This window comes from Amblyomma mixtum, chromosome 2, assembly GCF_055824585.1.
Source record: "Amblyomma mixtum isolate Tamu chromosome 2, ASM5582458v1, whole genome shotgun sequence".
Lineage (NCBI taxonomy): Eukaryota > Metazoa > Arthropoda > Arachnida > Ixodida > Ixodidae > Amblyomma > Amblyomma mixtum.
The window spans coordinates 46,171,190-46,193,573 of record NC_143013.1 but is presented as its reverse complement, the minus strand read 5'-3'; the positions used below and the strand labels follow the sequence as shown (position 1 = coordinate 46,193,573).

The 22,384-nt window shown below is 51.6% G+C and overlaps 1 protein-coding gene across 3 annotated transcripts in view; it reads left to right on the top strand.

Moving 5' to 3' along the window:
• The window catches only part of LOC149359214 (uncharacterized), a 188,734-nt gene that overhangs the window by 135,829 nt on the left and 30,521 nt on the right, over window positions 1-22,384 (top strand). Inside the window, exon 1 of one of the 3 annotated variants that reach the window (XM_089571490.1) lies at window positions 11,496-15,957. The exons of the other annotated variants lie outside the window; for them this stretch is intronic. The gene's annotated coding sequence lies outside the window, so the exon portion shown is untranslated. Of the gene's footprint in view, window positions 1-11,495; window positions 15,958-22,384 lie in introns of those variants that run through there. 3 annotated transcript variants of the gene reach the window in all.

Here is a 22,384-nt window from a genome sequence, read left to right as displayed (position 1 = left end):
GAGATTAACAGGAAGTAGAGGTTATATCTCTCCTCTTCATTGTGTGCCTTGGGAAATGCAGTCTCCCAGTGTCAGATGAAGCAATAATCGCGGCCTGGCTGCTCTTTACCGGCGATATATGCCAATCATCTCATCCTTCGCTTTCGGTTTCTTTTCTTCGGCCAAGTCGCCTCACTGTGCAATCATCCGAAGTACTCCCTGGCGAATGCACACGCGGATCTTGGGCACTAAGAAACCGACAGGGAGCATTCACTAGACGCCATTCGTGTCCGCGGACACCGCAGCATTTAACTTGTTGTTATGTGTCAAATACGAGTTCCTTTCGTGTCTCGTCGGAGGTAATTTCTGCCGAGCCTGTAAAAGCGTGCGTCTGAGTGGATACACCAGTAAACTGCGTGAAACACAAAAGTGCGCACACTGAAAATGTTCGACTTTGTAAAAACATCGACGCCGGCGCGGTGCAGGACCATTGCCGCGCGTTGAATTCCCCGATATCCAGGTCTGTCTTGTGAAAGTTTTGCGACAGACGCAGAAATGAAAGCCCACAGTTTTCACAAGCGGGCGAGCCCAAGAGCAGTGCGTGTGGGCGCCGTTTTTGGAGAGGTGTATAAATTGCGACGTGTCTGTTCGTTTAGTTAGCGTGAATTTTCATCTCTGTCTGTTTTCACGTGTTGCTACTGAATCTAGCAGAATCGTTGCGCGTCGCGTCGGTGATAACCTAGATTCCAGTTAACGTGCATTCGAAGCAGCGCTGGGCTGCTACAATAAAAACTGCAAAACGTTCTCGTTGGGTCTTAAGTTTGCGCAGCGGGTGCATGGCCGTATTTTCTGGGCCGTCTTCACCGCACAAATAATGCAGCTAAGACGCTTCGCTTTTCTGCTGTTAACAGCGTCTGTGAAAGCTTCAGCAGTTCGCCGACTATAGCCGCTGGAAATATGCGTTCTGCGGCGCCAGTTTCAGTAATTTCTCTACGATGTGTCCCACGTGAGCAGCAGAGAGTTATCACCTGATATGAAAGCTGCAAGTAGTGTTGCATGCAGCATGGCCGGCCAGCTTCGCTTTCGAGCTGCGGCACAAGCTAGTGTGGTATGCACTCAACAGATAGAGAGCAGTTATATGCAGAAGTGCACCGCTGCAAACTTCACGCTCGTTCCACAAGGAAAATGAACGCGGACGCATTTAACAGCACTCAAAAACGTTGCGGATCGCTTCCGTTATAGGGCGGATGCCTTACGGTGCAGTCCACTTGCGCGAGCATGTAGAACCGATGAAAAGAAACGACCATGGGCATGGCTGCATGGTAACGCGGCCTCATTGAGTACCTCCTGTATAGACATCCTCACCCGTCACAGAGCTCGCCTTCTTACGCCTTTTTACTACGCACTTGGAATCTACGCAGCCACTTAGTTCTACGAGGTCATCTGCATCGCACTACATCCTCTTTATGGGTGCTGAGAAAGCGCTTTATTGCATTAAGCTCTCAGGATGATGGTAGCTTGGCATACCAAAGCTGCTGCTGATTTTAGCCTCACTTGACCGCTATAAGGCTGGCGTTTTCTAATGCGACATAAGCGTGTCACCTACCATGTGATCAGCCCCACACTGTGTGTAAAGCCTGGCCGGTGCGAATATACGGAGCAAATACTCTCGCAAGAAGCAGCAACGCAATGCTGCACTTCCTCCCACAGAAGGACGCGATCACCCCCTATAGCCTGACACGAAGGCACGCTACGCGATGTGTCGTGTCGCGTTTCGCCTGACATGACGGATCGGCAAGAAGGAAAGCCAGCATGCGAGATTCGAGGGCAGCACACGCACTAGCACGTAGTGTCCCGAGAACGTGGTTTCGGTATGCAAATTAATGCAGGAAGAAAAAAAAGAATGAGCAGCATGGATGTTGAGCCGGCCGGCTGCAGCCCTATCGATCTTGAGAAAAGTGTTGCTCGCCCTGTCTTCTGTTCGTTCTTCACGGCCTTCTTGTTCTGCTTTGCGTCCACAAGTGCTGTAAAGATCGAGAAGTACGGATTTTCCGCATTTGCAGGAGCGCCTGTAAATACCCATAGAGCTTGGCCAGGTGGCTCCAAGAGCACCCTTCCTTCATTTTCTGTTCGTTTTATTTGTCTCGGTGCTCTGAACGAAAATTTCCTCTTATTAAGCTCTCTTGCTACAGCGTTCGCTGGTCTCCTTCGTTTTGTTTTTTTGTTTTTTGGCTCGTTCGCGTCGGGTAATCGAGCACGCTGGTGTTAGTAACTGCTTGCGCAATCTCTGGAGGAACTCCGCATCTCCAAACACACGCATTGAAAGGCGCATGTTCGCAGGACAGGCATAGCAGCCTGCCAATCGTGCTTGCTTCCACACTGTGTCTTGTATCCGTGCACTTCGCAACAACTGCGTCAGGCAGCTAGACACGCATATGGCACCCAGGATTGCGCGTTCCGTCTGTCTGCGCAGATTAGAAGGCTACTCCACTGGGCAAGCTGGCGCGTGGTGAGAGGGCAGGGGCTTCTTCCCTGTCCTTGCTTGCACCGCAGTATAATGCGCGCATCACACGCGTACTTTCCCTAGTTTTTAAACTCCGTCATTTAAAGCCCCGTCGGAATGCTCCCAGAAATGCCGCCTTCTGTTGGCGAGCGTGACTCCATCTCGGAGCCGACGGAAGAAGGAGAGATAGCAGCATGCACGCAGAGACAGGCGTCCTGGCTGCTCCGTCTCCGCGGCACGCACCACCGGTGGCCGCAGGTTCGATTTCCAGAGTGATCGATGCGTTGCCGAAGGGGGTCGCCAGAAGCGTGCAGCATTGAGGAGGCCGCAGGTGTGGCGCCACCTAACCGAAGTCAGGCGCAGCCGATCGCTCGTGCGGAGACTGCAGACATGATCGGTGCGGTTGCCGAGGCGACTGCCAACCATGCGTCCTTCCTGCGTCTGTGTCTGGCACTCTTAGCACGCCAAAGCTAAGGCTTCACCTCTCGATTCAGGGCTGCATGCCGTGGAGATGAAAACAGTACTTGGTATACTATCTTATTTTTCTTTGTCCCGCGACTTGGCTCTCGTCTCCTTGGCTGCCGCGGTCTGCGCCGGCTAATCACGCGCTGAGGTTACGTACACGTGAACTTCTGCACCACGACTATCGTGGAGGTTCGGCGAAGGCTGCACACTTCTATCTTGACGGGGCGCATGCACGCAGGCGGCCGGAAATGGCGCTCCTTCCTTCGACGACGCACTTGGACTGTCTGCGTGTGTGCGCGCCATTCACGACAAACCGCTCGGGCACGCAAGGCGAACGTGGTTGCGTTCGGTTCGGTTTCGTGGGCGTATATGCGGTCGCTTAAAGCAAGCACGCCGTGATGCGTACGCGAGGCCGGGATCGCCATAACGAAGGGCGTGTGCAGCGCCCTCGACCCGTTTCTCGACCAGCGGGCTGCCTCACCTGGCCGGGCCTGTCGCGTTGCGAAAATAAAATAAAAGCTGACCTGTGGAAGTTGTCACAAAAACAAGCTAACAGGTTTCAGAGAACCGTAGCACCAACAGGTAAAATGGCATTTGCATGCTGGTGGCTGCTGTGATAACCACACATTGTGGTAGAGCGGCAGAGGTACAGCACTGCATTGAAAATCTGAACCTTCAGTGCTTCATTTTACGACTGCAAAGCTTTCAGAAATAAAAATTCCCTGTTTACTAGGGTGTTCAGGGCTTAGAGGCACGGTAAATCATTTAACAAAGTGCCGCAGCGACGATTTTTGTTTCACAAACGCAGATTTCCGGTTCTAGTCGTATATCCTGTAAAGGAACAGAGGCGACAGCTGAGACGCTGCAAGCTGTGTTGCGCGCTAAGCTGCACACAAACTGCAGACTGTCATCCTGGCAGGACAATTCGAAATTTATTACCGCATAGCACACATGATAACTTAAGCGTGGCATTCGCGATTCCTTCCCAACCACTAATTCCAACAATGTACCTGCATGGTTTTCTGCCAGCGTTGCGCGTTTGCACTCCAGACACACTACCGCCGCGGTGGCGTCTTCTCGGTGTTCGGCTACGGAGCACTAGGTCGCGGAATCGAATCCCACTCGTGCTTCAGGGGAGGCTAACTGCAGAAGAAGTCGGTCGTGCGGTGCGATGCCAGGGCCCATTAGGGAACCCAAAGTGCTTTAGATTAGTCCGGAGCCCTCCACTACGCCGTTACTCGCAGCCAATGTGTTGCTTCAGGGCGTTAAACCACACTTTGCATACCATACCATACCATACCATACCATACCATACCATACCATACCATACCATACCATACCATACCATACCATACCATACCATACCATACCATACCATACCATACCATACCATACCATACCATACCATACCATACCATACCATACCATACCATACCATACCATACCATACCATACCATACCATACCATACCATACCATACCATACCATGCCATGCCATGCCATGCCATGCCATGCCATGCCTCCGTTTACTAATAACCAATTTTAAGGCGTTAACACGAGAAGCCGCACCGCGAAGAAAAGGCGGCTTCCGGCGTTGTGTTGTTTGCATATACAGGTCACAAAGTCGAATGAGGGTTACCCCATCGCCACTTGTAGGGCAAAGGAGCGGACGGGCCACGGTCGGCAGATGACAGAGTGGCGAGGAGCCCCGTCCACTTGTATGGGAGCGGAGTGCGGCCGGGATGCCACGGAAAGAAGGGTGGCTACCGTGGTCGGCGGAAGTTCTGACGCTGACGGAAGAATACGCAACCTGAGGGTGGCTACCGTGGAAGGTGAAGGGCCAATCAGCTGTCGCTGATTAATGCGCTAAGCAGGCAACCTTAGCTCTTCATTCAATGAAAAGACATGGGGCTAACGCATTGCCATAACATAATGATAATTAAACGCACCCGCAATTTTTTGTCGTCTTCCCTCTTCACGTCCCCTCCTTTCTGCAGAACCGGATGTAGTCACGCGTATACACATGCGCGAAACGAGTGGATGGGCTGGTCGGAATAATTTTAGGCAGACCAGAACGAGAAGCTGAATGGGGAGCAGTGCAGACGAACATGAAAGGCAGGACACATCACCTCCTGTGTTTTGCTGTCCGTCTATGCATTCAGCTCCTAGTTCTGCCATGGATGCTTGTGTGCACGTCAAAGCAAATTGGGCGGGTCTTCTCGTTCTCAGGAGTGATCTCTAGTCGCCGCCATGCGATTACCGGTTACGCGGCTGGCAAAGCCCATCTACTAATCACAAAACGAGTCAAGCATCGCGAAACTCGGTCGTGTTTTCTCTGAAACTTCAGATCATATTCTGTGCATCATTGCGCGAACGCTGTTCTATGCCTCACAGGTAGCGTTGTAGAAGCCCGTGGTAAAGCCGAAAAGCGAAATTTGTGGCCCTGTTTGCACGCTATTGAAGTTCCTGACTAGTCGGCGCAAGCCGGCTCTCACGAGTGAATAGTGCATCCGTCTATCAGCTGCTGATGCGGGCTGTAGCCTCTGCAGTGCGGCACGGCTACAATACAGCCCTGCTGGCTCCCAACACACCAGAGGTCAGTGACGGGCAGAAGTGTTCCTTAACCGCGTTTGTTCCAATCTGCGAAGCGCAGAGCCAGCTGAGGTCTGCCGGATGAGCGGCCATCGATAGCGCGCCCGGCCCCGTTGCACCGAGCTCCCCTTGGGACGTCAGATTGGAAGCCTTTTGTGGCGTCAAATCCCCGACCCCAACCGAGAGAGGAGGTCAGTCCGGAGCTGTTCTTGTTCTACCCGTGCACACATACTGCCCTCCTTCGGCCGCCAAGCGAAGGCGCTTTCGCCGGTGGCAGGATTAGCATTGAGCTGGCACGGGGGAAGCGATTAAAACGTAGCCGCAGGGTCGGATTTATACCCCCATCAAGTGAGAGACATTACATCGGAAAACCGTGCTGCACACCGTTTCTTCGATGAAAATGTCGAAGAAATACATGGTTCATATGGGGCGGACAGAGTGCCCCATCAATCCGGCCCCTGCTCAGCCGTTAAGCACCATGGTCCGTCCTAGTGGGGCTTTTCAAGGGGGGATAAATACGTTTTCCCCGATTAACCGCGGCTGACAGTTCAAAACCGCTCGACCCCCACCCCGTGATCGCGTACACTACCGACCGCGGACGCTACCGCACGCCGAACATGGCGGGCATTGCTCTGAGGAACAAAGGAACGACACTCTGGCTGACAAAAACAGGCATTTATTGATAGAACTACAATAACGCCAGCTAGCAACAAATTATGCTAAGGAGTCGAGGACGTCGGACTCGCCAGCAAGGTTATGAGCGTATGTTCGCCAACGCTAGCACTCCGCGGCCGGACGGGACGAGATGCGGGAGAACGTTCCTCCCTCCCTCACCCTGCCGGCGAAAAGCGGAGCCTCGCGCCGAAGAGTGCGTGCCCGCCAAATTCCCGGGCCGAAGACAGCGTCCCCCCCCCCCCCCCCCCCCCCCCCCCCCGCGCAGCAATCACGCCATCCGTAGCGCTCCTGTCGCTGCGACGCCTGCGCCCTCCCTTGTTAGTTAAGTTAGCTAAGCTCGGGAGGGTGCACCGCAGGGAAGTCAACTACAGGGGACGAGTAGGGGCGCGTCCCCACATCCTAAAGCGTGGTTCGCGCACGATAACGACGCTTCACAACGGAAGCCTTACCAGCGGACAGGATGTTCAGCAGCTGAGGGAAGATAAACATTAATAACTGCGTTGCAGCACCGAATCAGTGAATGCGCTCATCTCTTTCTCCCTTTGAGTTAAATGCTCTTTTACAACGCATGCGAAGCAGTCGTGCGTTGTTTTGGAGTCTTCAGTAAATATTTCTAATGTTGAAAATGGGGCCCTGAATCTCCTTTGACGCTTTGTCTTCTCCAAAGCAGGTGTACCAGACTGGGCTCGACGCTATGAAACGCGAAGCTGCAAAAGTGCGCCAGCAGCATTCCTGGCGCCTGTCTGCTGCGAAAAGAAAATAAAAGAGAACGAACGGCTGGCGAGTCCGCCTGTCTCTGTGTTTACGGCGAAGTTTTGCGCGAAGAGCCGGTGTTGTAGAGCCGTTTCGAAAGAAATCATAAAGCTGACGGGTGCCAAAGCCAGGCCGGCTTATGCTCCCTTGCGTCGACACGAAGAGTAACATAGAAATACTCTGTGCACAGCCGCTCCCTCTGTTCGACACACGGAGCGATGGCTGGGGAAGGGCAGGAGAACGTGTCGCACACCAGTGTCACGGTGACGTAAGAGGGTCGCGTCAGCCGCTCCTGTCCCGTGCGTCTGTTTTCTCTGCGACTACAATTCCGTGCAGCAGTATGGAAGCCGTAGTCGTACGAAGCCGCGTCTGCCTCCATGCACGGCAACGTACTGCAACATGTGGAATGAATTACGACGCCCACTTGAGTTCCGTGCGGTGTTCGAAAAGTTACACTGTCGCCGGCAAATAAGCACGCTCTAATACAGGCCAAGCCAGAGTTCGGAGCAATGCTAATGTCCAGATGTGTTTTACTTTTTAACTTGGTCGACAGGAAGCGCAGCTGCAGCTATCACGATACTGCGGGGCATTGACACGCCGCTGCACGAGTGAGAGCTGACATGTTCAGCGCATGCCTTCTTACACTTGCAGAGGCTGGTTATTGCGAATCCTGCTGATGCCAACCGGAAAAAATGTCAATGCGTGATTGCCAATGCTAACGGTGTTCGATAAGATTTAATTTCAGACGATAGTGCGGAGTTACCTGTTACACATCGCCGCGGGAGTGCCCACCAGCGGCGGTCCTCACCGCTGCATGTCGTCTTACAGGACGGCTACATGACTACATGATTTACATTCCTCGATGGGCCTCGCTAGGTTTAGTTTGTCGTTTACCTCGTTATCCCACGAAACCTGCCATTTCGCTCTCAGTTTTCGCAACACAGATTTAATGCAATTCTTAGGCTGTGTATTTACCTTTGATGGAAAAGTATTGCCGCTGGTGTGGCGGTAGGTCTCATTGCAGCTGCATGTCTTAGTTTTCTGGCGCAGACACTTTCTGACTGCGACAAAACACTGACCGGTTTCTCTATGCAGCTACGACCGTGAGACATTCGTTTATTGCATTCTAGCGGACGTCCACTAAAGGATCAACATCCGCAGATGGTGAATAGGCTGCGCCTTCCACTCGATCGTGCCATTGGATGACAGTTTGGCCAATGTGATGTGAACGTTGCGCATCGAGTAGCTTATCGCTGCATAAATGGTTACCGTAAATTGTTTCCATACAACTACTGCAACTGTTTTCTGCGTTGCAAAAATTTCTTTAGACTGACCGTAGACTTTTGTCCATGAAGTATATAGACTTTCCATAGAAAAATCCTATGAACTAGTCTGTAGGCAAAGCATATCTTGTAGACAGTCTATAGACAATCTACAGATTTATAGCCATTGACTATTGGTAGATTTTCCTCTATACACTATGAATAGACAAAAAGAAATATCACTAGGAACGCAACGGAGACTGTAAGGATTTTATAGACGAGACCATTTTTATAAGAGCTGTAGAAATCAAGCTTGTTGGCAGCATACGGCCAGCACGAAGCTGCGGCTCGTTATAGTTTCTATCTCTTCGCGATCACCTTTGCCAGTATGAGTTTACTGCCGAACAAACTACAAGAAGTGGTCACTTTTTCCCATTTCTGATTGAAGTGAGTTGCTGGCTTGTGTGGTATGTAGACCGAGACTGCTTTATAAGGTTAATTAAATAATCGTGGGTACAGTGTTTCATGAAACTAAATAATTTACATTAAAAGTACTGTTATCGTGCTATCTTGTTTTGTTTGTTTCTGACTGACCCGCATAAGGTGCTGTTTCGTTATTCTTTTCTGTTGCTCGTAGATATGCGTCATCAATTCTTAATTTCCGCCCACTCATCTGCTACCGCCCCGCTATAACGCTGCGGGGCTGTAGGGTGTTCTCTAATTAAAAAACATTCAATACTTATGGTGATTCGAGGAAAGACTCAAAAAATGCGAGAACGTTTTTGTCTAAAGGAATCATACTGAAGTCGTCCGACTCTTGTGGAAGAGGAACGACCAGGGCGCGCACGCATCGGCGCCTACCAACCACCGACGAGCGATCGCCCCAGCAGACGCAGCAATCCCCGCCAGGGTGCTGCTGCCGCCGCCGGAGACGGCGCATTCCTCACGTCAGCCCCCTCCTCCTCGGCAGACCGCAATCAAGGCGCTGCCCTGCCCTCTCCCTCGCGATGGGCGCAATCAAAACACGCTCCCGCGCTGTCGGGCGCCACCGCACGCCGATCGAAGCAGTCCGCGTCGCCGGCGAGACATAAAAGAGCGCGAGGCCTCTGCCCAAACTGCGTGTCTCGTTGCGGAGACCGTGCAGCGCTGTGGCAGCTCGGCCCGGCGACGAACCACGTGAGGCATAAGGACGGCTCGAGATAGGCCGGCACTGCGGAGATTGGCACTTGCGCTGAGCTGCAACGTGACAGGCACGGCGCCAGCTAACTATATCGGCGACTGTGCGAGCCAGACTAGCTGGGGCCAGCTGCAGCTTCCGAGGTGCTACGCGATTTAGTTCGGTGGGGCCGCCGCAGGCTTTTTCCGGGCCGAGTACAGCTCCACGGTGGCTACAAGGGAAGTTGCGTCAGCCAAACACGGCTACCTGCCACCTAGGAGACGCGTCCAAGTTTCCCGGTCGGACGCATCGATATGGTCGCGCCGCAACTGGTCGAGTGTTCTGTCGCCAAGGCACGCGTGAAGGTGCTCTTCTGTCCATGGAGCAGGCAAAGGAAACAAAACTAGACCGACCAAACGGAAGATTCCCACGATGAACCAGCATGGATGTCTTTTGAAGGGCCTCGGGGAACACGTTGTATTGTGACAAGGCTGGCATCGATGTACTATCAACAAGAAATGAAATGCGAACAAGACCACTGAGCCACGTCGAGCAAAGTAAGAAGCACCTAGCCAGGGGAAGCTCAATAACAGTAGATTGCAATTTCACCTCCAACGCGTGAACACCCTTCTTCAGAAGTGTTAATCAAAGTAGCTTGTATTTTTTATCCAGGACCTAATGATTTGGTGTTTTTGTGTTGCCACCTCAGTTTTCTTGTTCGCGTTTCATTCGTTGCTGATAGTACGCCTTTATGCAAAGCAAATAACTGTCAACAGCTGATTACAGCTAGATGTCAGTATGTTAATCGCAACATTATTATGTTTAAACAGCGGCTGAAGAGGTACAGAGAATACCATCCCCGACTGCCACAGCGCATTGTTCTTTTCACAGCCTCGACTCAAGGCGAAACTCCGCTACGTAACTAAATGTTCCTTCATTTGTAATGCGTTGGATGCAATAGATTCGTAAAGCGGTCGATGTTGATGTTGACTGATGTAAATAAAATTTGTGTTGTAAGTTCCTCTCAAAGTCAAGGTTGTGCGTACGAAACGACTCGGCTGAGAATCGTTTAGTTTTCTCGCAAAAGAATTCGCCTTTCCCTTTAGTGACTGCTTCGGATGGCATTTAGATACCGGGCCTGTGCACGCACAAACTTGGTGGAGGGCGCGAGGTCGTGAAGGGAAGAGCACGCGCGATAATAAGATAGTGATATTGAAATATGAACACATATCGATTAATACCCTTATGCCATATGCTGTTTTTCTTGTTATAGAGTGGATGTAGAGTGAATGTGCTTTCTACATTTTCAAATGCTTATCTTATTCATCTATAAGAAATCTGGTGCAGTCAGTGGCTTTAAGTGTGACGGAATTCATCGTTATAAGTGCCGTTCTGGATATAGTATTCTCAGAGGTGAAAATTACAAAGGTACATTTATGGTAATTTATAACGAGCATGTTAGTTCGACACCAAATTGCCACATTAGCTGTGTCTGTATTAAGTTTAATTAGCAAGTCTTCGATGCACTTGAGTGAAAAAAAAAATATCTGCGTACAATAAGCGTTACATGAGTGAGGACAGTTCCGAAGGACATTCATATACATGAAAAAATAAAATAAAATATTAGTTTTTATGCCAGTGTTAGTGGTCTTAAAACTTAGAACTGTTCGAGATGAGTACTGATTGTTCTATATTAAGCTGATACGTACAGATTAGACGAAGAGCTGTGTCAGCTGCATCATTATAATTTAACTAAGAAAATATGTTATGGTTTTAGAGCTGAAAGCTTCGAGAGATCAATAAACAGAGCGCTGAAGAGCAGACCAGAATCAATAGCCGTTTCTTTTATCAGTAAATTAAATAAATACTAAATCAGTCGAAAAACTTGCTCTAAAATCAAACTGGTACGGTGAAAAGGTGTTAAATTCAGTTAAGTATCTCCTTATGTATGCAGCAATAAGTTTTTCACTAATTTTACTGAAGAAGGATAATATTGCGATCGAACGATAGTTGGGTATGTCTGTTGTCTCCTTTTATGTTTATCGGGAGTTTTGCTGTGTTTCAATTTTGAGGAAAGATGCGAGTTTTGAAAATAAAAGTTTATTATATGTGATAAACGATCAAAGACTAGGTGTTATACTAATTCTTGTTTTCAGCGTGAAAGTCGTCCAGTCCGGATTTGGCACCGTTATATACTTCGCATGTTAGTAAGCACTTCATCTCGTGAAAATGGATAAAGAAAAACAGCTGAGGGTTAAGCGATAATACCTTTGATTGAGAGGGATGGGCAAATGACGATGGTTGGGGCAAAATATTTCTATGAAGACATTTTAAAAAGTCAGATGTGTTGTGATAGACATCACCATGTGACTTAGTTTCGGTTATTGCCGCGGTTGGTTAAATTATATATAAAAAGGAACTTGCGACCCTCCATTTCCACTTGACGTCGTTTCCACTTAGCTTAAATTGATCTCCGTAATGCCTTTTTTTTTTAGCCGCCTTTAGTATTTTAGCCAAAGTATTACTACAGTTGTAGCACCCCATAAGGCGTGTATGAAAAGGTTGTCTCGGAGTTTCTTCTGTAAAGGTTGTCTTTTTTCTTGCAAGCTATTAAGAAAGTTAGTTGTGTTAGTGGATTTCGGGGTACTGCGAACTGAATTCATCGTGAGGCTGCCGTTGCGGGCCGAATAACTGCATTAGCTGAGGTAATGTTTGAAAAGCATTCAAAGACGACATACGGATTGTTAATGGATGTGACAGGCGACCAATCTGCTGATATGGTGCACGAATTTGATTTCTTTAGTATTGTTCTGCTGATGGTTACTCGGTGTAAGGAGATAGCGCCACCGAACGGCGTTCGTGAGAAGAAGACAAAGCACGAGGAGCGCGTGCGGAGGGGAACGCGGGGCAGGTCGAAGAGGATTACGTGGGAGAGAAGAGAAGAGCGCGGTGGGCGACGGACGTGGACGAGTTCTGCTGGCTCCCCGAGTTCCGGGCTTGGGCCTTAGCCGCAGACGTCCGGGCCACCAGACCTGGACTTCCATCGTCGAGAGCCTCAACCACCAGGCCCAGGCGCTACTCTTCTCCGTCCATCCGTCAGCTGCTCTACATAGGCCGCTTCGGGCGCCTACGTGACCTTTTTTCCGGGAGACCAGACCTGGGAACCGTGCCGGGTGCCCACGAACGCTGACGCTGCGGTAGCGTTTCATCGACGTTGGAACGCCAAGAGACTCCTTGACTGCCCGACACCCAGCCAGTCCTCGCCGCTCGTTGCTCGAATAAGACAAGTAGTGTGAACTTTCCTCTTTGACTCTTTTTCCTGCATTTTTCATAAGCACTTTGTTCTGTTCCCCCGTGTGTTTTTCCCGTGTATTGTTGCGTTGTTCTCTTGTTCCTTTCCTTTTTTCTCGCTCATATTGTAATTGGTTTCCTTTCCGTTAAAAGCCGCCTCGTTTATTGTTTGTACTTTGGTGTTTGTTGAAAATAAGACCTGCAATCTCACAGTGTCCTCACAAATTTGGCGTCCACTACGACAGGACGAGGTCGGTTTTTATCTATTCGCCTGTTGTGTTAATTTAGGAACAATATGAGTGCTTCAGATTTGGTTGCTTTGGGCGAGCGCATGGGCTTGTGCGGCGCGGAGTTACGAGCGTGGGTGGAGGACGAGCTTCGTAAGGCACGGGAAGAGAGAGCCGCGGAGCGTGAAGCTGCGAAGCAGAAATTGGAATTAGAGGCACGGAATTTAGAGGCGGAGCGTGAAGCTGCTAAGCAGAAATTGGAATTAGAGGCACGGAATTTAGAGGCGGAGCGTGAAGCTGCGAAGCAGAAATTGGAATTAGAGGCACGGAATTTGGAGTTAGAGGCACGGAATTTGGAGACGGGGCGTGAAGCTGCGAAGGAACGTTTGGAGTTAGAGGCGCAGAACTTGCAGCTACAAATAAGGCTCAAGGAGGGTGGCGCAAATCCTCCGAGTGACCGTGGAGAGCGTAGCGTCACACCGGCTAGCTCCATTAACCCGCACAGCCTCATACCACAGTTCAATGAAGCGCGAGATGACCTCGATGCCTACTTAAAGAGGTTTGAGCATGTGGCCACCGGGCAGAGTTGGCCAAAAGAAAAGTGGGCAACGGCGTTGAGCTTGTGCCTTGGTGGCGAAGCACTTAGGGTCTTCGGTCGGCTCTCGCCTGAGGATTCCGTGGATTATGACAAAGCGAAGCTTGCCTTGCTTCAGAGGTTTAGGTTCACCGCGGAAGGATACCGAGAGAAGTTTCGCCAGAGCAAGCCACAGGATGGAGAAACGGCCTCGCAATATGCTGCCAGGTTGTTTAGCTTCTTTGATCGTTGGGTCGAGATGCGGGGAGCAGGCCGCACTTTTGAGGTGGTTCGCGAGATGGTCGTGAGCGAACAATTTCTGAACAACTGTCATTCTCGTTTAGCCCTTTTCTTACGTGAGCGGGAGGGCAAGACAGTTGCCAAGCTGGCGGAGGCTGCCGATCATTTTCTTGAAGCACAGCGGCAAAATAACTTGTTGTTCTTCAAAGAACAGGGGGAGCATACGATGAATAAAGCCAAGGACGAGGTTTCAGGTTCGCAATCTCGCCTGCGGTGTTTTCTTTGCGAGAAGACTGGGCACAAGGCGGCGGATTGTCGGACGAAGCCGAAGCAATCGTATTGCACCTGGTGCCGCGAGGTAGGACATGATGCCCAGTCATGCAAAGCTAAGAGGCCAGGAGACCGTGAGGAGTCCGCCTGTTGCATGACATCTCGATATTCACATCCCGATAGCACTGCAGTGGTAACGCGCGTAGAGGGCCAGTTGGGGGAGATGGTCTGTCCTTCCAACCCGGTGGAAATTGCTATGCCCGTGGCGCACGGTGAGGTGTTCGGCCAGCATGGTTCGGTATTACGGGATACGGGCAGCACCGGTATTGTTGTGCGTGAGTCTCTTGTACCGCCAGCGGCACTAACAGGGAAAAAGGCTACATTATTCTTGGCCAATGGGACCCGTGTAGAAGTTCCGGAAGCGGAGGTGGTGATTTCTTCTCCATATTTCTCGGGTAAGGCCATCGCGCGCTGTTTATCTACACCCCTGTACGACATCATAATAGGCAATGTCCCTGGCGCTAAACCTCCATTCCCGGTTGACCCGCCAGTTCTCACTGATCAGGCAGTTTCCCTTGCCATGACGGGTGCGGTCGATGTTCCTTCCCTTATGGTGACAGCAAAGGTTTCAGAGAGTAGTAAAAGCCCCACTCTGAACACATTCCACTTGTCACGGCCGGAGTTTCGCCTCAAACAGGAAGAAGACCCGACCTTAGAGGTGTGTCGCAGGAAGTTGGGGCAAATATTTCATGGCAAGGGACAGACCGCCCACTCCTTTGATACTGATGACGGTGTTCTCTTCCGGACATACCAAGTGTGTCCCGGCCAGGTCGTTGAGCAAGCGGTGGTACCGAAGGGCTTACGCACGCAAGTTCTTAAGTTGGCACATAAGAGTGCATTATCCGGCCATCATGGAATACGGCAAACAATAGCTAGGGTGCTCAGTGAGTTTTACTGGCCCGGTGTACAGGCTGACATTAAGAGTTATGTCAGATCGTGTGATATGTGTCAGCAAACTGTGTCGAAGGCAAGGGAGAACAGAGTGAGTAACATCATAGGACGGGAACATGTAAAATCATGGTGGAAACCGAGGTCGGTTTGGAGAAAACGGTTTCACAAAGGAAAACGGAAGTATTAGCCGGAAAAGTTCTCGCGACGGTGATGTGGTTTGATGGGAACAATGGAATACGGAAGAATGTAGCCCACACCTATTGTTGGAATTGTTTTTGTTTGTTCATGTTTGTTTTTGAGTGTCGGCTATCTACTTTTTATGCTTTCCGTGTTTCTTCGCCCTCTATGGACGCTTTACGTTGACTTTCCATGTGCTCTCTGTGCTGTGTGTGCGAAGGTCTGTGAACGCTTCGAACATTGACGACCGTCGTATTGTGTGTGGTGTGTAGTGTGCGTGCTGTGGTGCGGTGTTCTGTGTTGCGATCGTCGAACGCGTCTGGTGTCGCTCTCCTGAAGTTGAGTTCTTTCCCTTGGAAAAAACTTCCGAAGAGGGGGCCTTCTGTAAGGAGATAGCGCCACCGAACGGCGTTCGTGAGAAGAAGACAAAGCACGAGGAGCGCGTGCGGAGGGGAACGCGGGGCAGGTCGAAGAGGATTACGTGGGAGAGAAGAGAAGAGCGCGGTGGGCGACGGACGTGGACGAGTTCTGCTGGCTCCCCGAGTTCCGGGCTTGGGCCTTAGCCGCAGACGTCCGGGCCACCAGACCTGGACTTCCATCGTCGAGAGCCTCAACCACCAGGCCCAGGCGCTACTCTTCTCCGTCCATCCGTCAGCTGCTCTACATAGGCCGCTTCGGGCGCCTACGTGACCTTTTTTCCGGGAGACCAGACCTGGGAACCGTGCCGGGTGCCCACGAACGCTGACGCTGCGGTAGCGTTTCATCGACGTTGGAACGCCAAGAGACTCCTTGACTGCCCGACACCCAGCCAGTCCTCGCCGCTCGTTGCTCGAATAAGACAAGTAGTGTGAACTTTCCTCTTTGACTCTTTTTCCTGCATTTTTCATAAGCACTTTGTTCTGTTCCCCCGTGTGTTTTTCCCGTGTATTGTTGCGTTGTTCTCTTGTTCCTTTCCTTTTTTCTCGCTCATATTGTAATTGGTTTCCTTTCCGTTAAAAGCCGCCTCGTTTATTGTTTGTACTTTGGTGTTTGTTGAAAATAAGACCTGCAATCTCACAGTGTCCTCACACTCGGTCATCACGAGGTGTGAAATCTAGCCGACCGAAAGTGGTATAATGGTCAATTAATTCGATCTCAGCTGCTCGAGCATCTGGTGATTTAAAAAAATCGATAGTACAGTCTTGCGAAATATGAGAAATAAACTTTTTGCCCAGAATTGCGACTTTTATGGTTATTTGCTCACTGAATCTTAGAATGGCTTTTCGATATTACACGGCCGGGAAAAAAAGTTGTTAGAAAATGGAAAAACTGCTTGTGACGCATAATTATGAAGTAATGAATGCTCTAAATTTGTTCCCTTTTATTTTGCTCACGACTGTGCGTGGTCAGTGAGTGTTCCTTCTTTGTGCCGACGTAGGTGGCACGCCTGCCTCCTAGGCTGCTTATCTTTTTGTGGATTTTTCGCTCCCAATCAACGACGCCGGATTTTCTTCGACACGAGGTCCTTAACGCTATGGCGTTAAAAACAGTGGGATCCGGGCCACTGATCCGGGCCCATTGTAAATGCAGCTTGGTGGAACATCATCGTCGCACCTCATCAGAAGCCGTTAAACAGGAGACCCAGACCAGCGGGCACTTTTCTGAAGTGCAGCCGTCCTGCTACGCCGACTGAAAGAAGCACTGGCAGGACGTCGCGATGCTGTCGACAGGCGGGCGTTCTCACCACGTCGCCGAACGGGCTCCGCATCCCCACGCCCAGCCGACCTTCGCCCAGAGGCCTTTTGATCCCCGCAGTGCATACAATGTGCTACTCGCCGGGGCTTCGGGGCAGGTGCGGGTTGCATACTCTCGCGGGGAGGAGGGGGGGGGGGGCTGCCGAGAAAGGCAGCTGCTCGCAACGGGGTTCGCCCTCTTTGCTGCTGCCTGTCAGAACGCTCGGTCCTTCGCCGCTCATCTGGCGAGCAACCATCGAAACTTGCGTGGCTCTCCAAGTGCGTCTTTGTAACAGCGACGCTCTTTGCGTCTCGTCTTCGGTGTTGTTTCGCAGCGATAGCCGTTAAGACCATGCTTTATGCGACATCGTTGTCGCTGCAATACCAAGTGGAGTGGCGTCACGCGCAGTGCTGATTGGTCAAATAGAATGACGTCATGACAACGTGCCGCGTTGACTCTCCAAGATGCTAATCACTGGCTTTTCCGGACTCCTTGTTGCGTTGCACTTTGCCACTGCGTTTTCCACACGCCTCCTCCCTGCGGAAAGTGTCCGCGCATGGATGACGTTGCAGCGCCGCACAAGAAGGAACTCTGGCTGCGCGCATCTTAGCCTCACTCGGTAAAGACCTTGAACGGAGCACGGTAATTTTCTCCGCCCGATGCGCGGCACGTCACTGGCGGCCCACCAAGTTCTCGGCTGCAGCGCCCACGAAGTCTGCCCCTTCCCGGAGAGACGCGGTGTTTCCGGCCAAATTCCGGGCACAGGGGTTGCCTGCCGAAAGGAGTCTTTCCGTGCGGCCCTCCACGAGCGCACGCTCCTGGCTGCACGCGTGTGCTGCGGCCACGGCCACATTAGAAAGTGAGCATCCGAATCGGACACGGACGGCTATGTTTTCACCGCGGGGCCTGCAGCTTCGCGAGTGCTTATTAAGCGCCGCACTAAATCACAGGTCCAACTGACTCCCATGATGCGTCGATAGCGTAGGAGAGCAGTGAGTAAAATTCGTTGGAACGGTGGAAGGGGAAGCTGCGCGGCGATTGGATTTCGAGGGAAACTGTTGTTAACTCGTTCAGTATCCCCGACGATGACCTCGACAGTGGCGAGCACGGTGCGCTGATGGGCCTCTTAGCAGGAACCGGCGCGCTCTTTCGCTGTCCGAGCGGACGCCCGCTGGAAAAAATTGCCGTCGCGCAGCAGGTGGTCGAACGTAGCAGTTATTCAGTTCCGAAATATACGACGTCATTTACGATGGAGGTCTTATATTGTTAGGCTTACCTGCTGCTATTTCTTAATGCTCTCTGCCGCGCACTACTGCCGTTTGCCTACCAGCGCGGCAGAGTGTAATCTTTTCTAATTTTCTGCTTATTTAACCTGTCCATTTATTTTTAATAAGCATTTTTCTTTCGTTCTCGTTCACAGACACCCTCTTTTTTTCTCTGTATTCATCTCTTCATTCTGCCTTTCAGCGGGCACTCAAGACAAATGATTTGATTTTGATTTACTCGGGTTTAACGTCCCATAGCGACTCAGGCTATGAGAGACGCCGTAGTGAAGGGCTCCGGAAATTTTGACCACCTGGTGTCCTTTAACGTGCAATGACAACGCACAGCGCACGGGCCTCTAGAATTTCGCCTCCATCGAAATTCAGCCGCTGTGGTCGGCATCAAACCCGCGTCTTTCGGGCTGGCAGACGAGCACCGTACCACTGAGCCACCGCGGCGGGTTGAAGACAAATGAATGCGCTGTGTGCGCCACTTCACTTATTCTTGCTGTGCATACTGAGTCGCGCGATGAAGCCGTGGGACACCTGAGATTTTGCACTGAAACTGCGAAAAGTGCACATTCCAGGTCGCGGCTGCCATCTGTTTTCAGTTCCGAGAAGTTTGCTTCGCCACTGGCTCACTGGTGGATCACGCCTCACCCGAGAAAATTCAAGGGTAGGAACGAAGGAGGAGGAGGAGGAAAAAACTGTATTTCAGGCCAGCACTAAGGCCCAGTGAAGTGGAGAGCTTGCTCCGCCAAGGATGATCTGCCCGAGTGAAGCCAAGCACTCCAGGAAGGAGGGAAATAAGGAGACGTAATGGAAGTGTTATACAAAGAATATGTGTTCTGAGTCTGCCCTGATATCTGGACAGTCGGGACTGTGAGCTAAGTCAAGCCACCCACAGTTGTAGAGCATTAGTGGGGTGAGGAGAGTGTCGGTTTCAACTTCGCCAACGGCGTCTGCTTGTTCCGTGTTCAGTGACGGGTGAGGTTGGGGTAAAATTGTCCGATTATCTGGTGCTCTTCGGAGTGTTGAGCTATTTGTATGTTGCGGCGTGTTCCACGGATGTTGGATTTGGCCAGAAGATCGAAGGCGCCCGGATGTTGATTTCGCGTGCCCGTTGATGAATCAACTCACTGGCTCACCGCGGACCACGGCACGCAGGATTTAGGACTCCGAAAATTGCTGCCGCTGTGAACGTGTGGAAGTTGTCCTGTGTTGACAGATTAACGTGTTCTCATGACAAAAGAGGCTATTTTCACTGGAAACAGAGCCTTTACAAGCTGGAAAAGACCAATAGATGAAGTGCAAGTATTGCCACCCGCACCCGTTTTCTCAAGTAAACGCTGAAAGTGTGCCGAGAAGGTTCTAGCGCTGCCCCCCTCCGGCACATTGCTGCGTATGCCGAGAAATCACTGCGACGATGCGGACCGATGAAAGATCCTGTTCGCGTTGAGCGCGTTCGTGGCTGCTCTGAACGCGCTTGCGCACAGGCAGGAGCAACAAGGGGAAACGCGGAGCCCGTAAGGCAGCAGCGAGCCCGCATCTCGCGCATGCGACTGCAAACACGCCGCATAGTCCGCTCAAGACAAACAATGGCCGGCGAACACGGGAGCCGCGAGGCAATCGAGGGCATGCCGCGTGCATCGCCGTCTCCCCGTCGGCTCACGACGCCGCTCCCGGAGCTTGCTCTGCGCAGGGGCTGCCGGTAGTCGTGAGAGGCGAGAGAGTGACCCGGGGGAGGAGATTCCGCGCTCCCTGGCTTTTCTCCCGGCGCCGCCGCCGCCGCAGTTAGCCGCAGCCTGTTGGTGCCCCTTTCCGAAGGGCTCCCTCTCCGCACACGTGAAGGATCGAGCTCAGCATGTGCGCTCCGTGGTCGAGCTCGCTGCGGTGGCGAAAACACGACCGCATCCTGTCGCGATTGTCGCAGTGGCAAGAGCGCCGAAAGCCCAAAAGGACATCTGGTTAATACCCGCAACACATCGCCACGCAAAGGTGTATCAAACACTTCTCTTGCGGAGTTGAGGCATCTCTTCAGTGGTGTTCAAAACAAAGCACCTGCAAGTGTAAAATAAAAACCCACGATCTGATCGGTGTTCAGAGTACCGTCATTTCTGCGCGACATGGCAATAGAAGAGCTTCCGTAGCCGATGAGCCTGTGATTGCAAAGGTGATGGCGGATGGTGGATGAAACGCCGGCTGTATGCACAGAAGCAAGGTGTTTGCGAAGGCTTTCGCCTCAACGTTGCGACTAGTGAAGCAAGGCTGTCACCGCGTCAAGTATATAGTGAGGCTGGGCGCAAGGGAAGCCGCCGGCCGATGAGACGTCGTGTTGAACCCTGGCGCAAAGCTCGCTCCTTTCGCAAAGACGATCTGTCCAGTTTCATTAACCACCGGAATCGGCTCTTAAATGAACAAAAAAAAAGTGTTCATTTTCTCTCTCAGACACACGCGATCACATTCAACACCGCATGTTGAAGGGTAGAAGGCGTATATTATTGCTAGGCTGCGTTCGGGGTCACATGCTTTCTGTCTTTTTTAGGGTACGCCAAGATTTTCGCAGCCGTCACTTGCAAGAAAATTGCTACGCCGCGCATACGAATCGAAGCAGCATGCTGCCTGTGGCGCGAGGTTTCTTTCAGGCGCTGAATTCGGCGTCACGGCTTGGTTGGCACACAGATGGGCTCTCGCAGCACATCGCGAGGCCCGTATTGCAGCGCCGGCGGAGCGCGGAATTATGCCCGAATCGCACGCCCTGCGTGACCCATCTGGAGCGACTGTCACGCTACTGCAAGCCGCGTGGGAAGAAAGCGGGCGTCAACTGCGGAGCGATGCGGGAGAGCAGCGTTTCACTTTTCGCGGGTGGTGGTGGTTCTCGCGCGTCGACGCCGGATGCCGCGCAACCGTTTCGGCAGCTGTCTTTGTTGCTCAAGTCATGGCTGCCCTCTCGCTCTAAGCGCCCCCCCCCCCCCCTTTTTTTTAAGACGAGATTAGTGACGACATAGCCCCTGCTGCGCCACTCGGTCGGTGGCATTTTTTTTTTCTTTTTTAATGCTGCTGAAGGTAGGTTGTAAAAGGGATGTGCCTCGTGTACCACACGAAGCGCGCATGCAAATGGACGTAACAGTTCGTGAGTGTTCGAGTGCGATGATTCTGTTTCGTCAAAAAAAAAAAAAAAAAGAAAGAGACAACAAGGTTGGTCACAAACTTGCTGGCTAGGTTTGGTTTGGTTAATGGGTTTAACGTCCCAAAGCGACTCAGCCTATGAGGGACGCCGTAGTGAAGGGCTCCGGAAATTTCGACCACCTGGGGTTCTTTAACGTGCACTAACATCGCACAGTACACGAGCCTCTAGAATTTCGCCTCCATCGAAATTCAACCGCCGCGGCCGGGATTGTCACAAACTTGCGCATCGTTAGATACATGAACGCCGCCCAGCTGGGGTCATATATTACGATCGCTATTAGTGACTACAATATGTAGCTCTTTCTTGGAAGAGGTCCCTTCGCAGAGCGGAGAGGTTCCCACGCACGTTGTTCCCCCGGTCTTCCATCGGCCGTAGCCAGCAGACGAAGCATGCCTGCTGGGAGTAAAAAACTTTATTGTCGCAAAGAGATCCTCCCGGCGAAGCTGGGCCCCTAGTGGCTCTTGCCGTCTTGGGAGCTCTGTCGATCAGCCTGAGCTGTTCGTCAGGCTTCGAGCAGGACAGCACAGCCTCCCACTACTCTGGTGTTGGTGTGATGTTCATCGGCGCTGCCTGTATTTTCGACATTCCCATGGAACGCGGTATAGCGTTGGGTGTTCCCCGCATAGGAGGCATTTGTTCTCGTTTGTTGTCGGATACATTTTGCTGAGTAGACGCGGATTGAGGTATGTATTAGTCTGAATTTGTCTCCAGACAACCGACTGCTCTCTACTGAGGTCATTGCGGAGAAACGGGTAGGTCTTCCTGTGGGCTCTTTGGTGTTTCCAGATGGCTCCATATCGTCTAGTCACTGCGTCCAGTTCCCCGCCGTTTTGCGCCTCCCGGTTGCCGTATGCTGGCACATTGGTTCCCTCTGACAGTCCACATGATGAGGCATCTCGTATAGGTGATTTTTCTCGCCTTGAGTATGCGAATGGCTGCAGTGGATATGTGTCCGCTGCTGTACCTCCTGCACGCTTCTTGCGAGTCCATAATTATTTATGGAGTGGTCTCCTCGCCCTGGTGGGCGATGCGAGTGCGATGGCCGCTTCCTCTGCCTCGAGGATGCTGTTGCTTTTGATCGATGCCGCAGTTTATTTCCCCAAG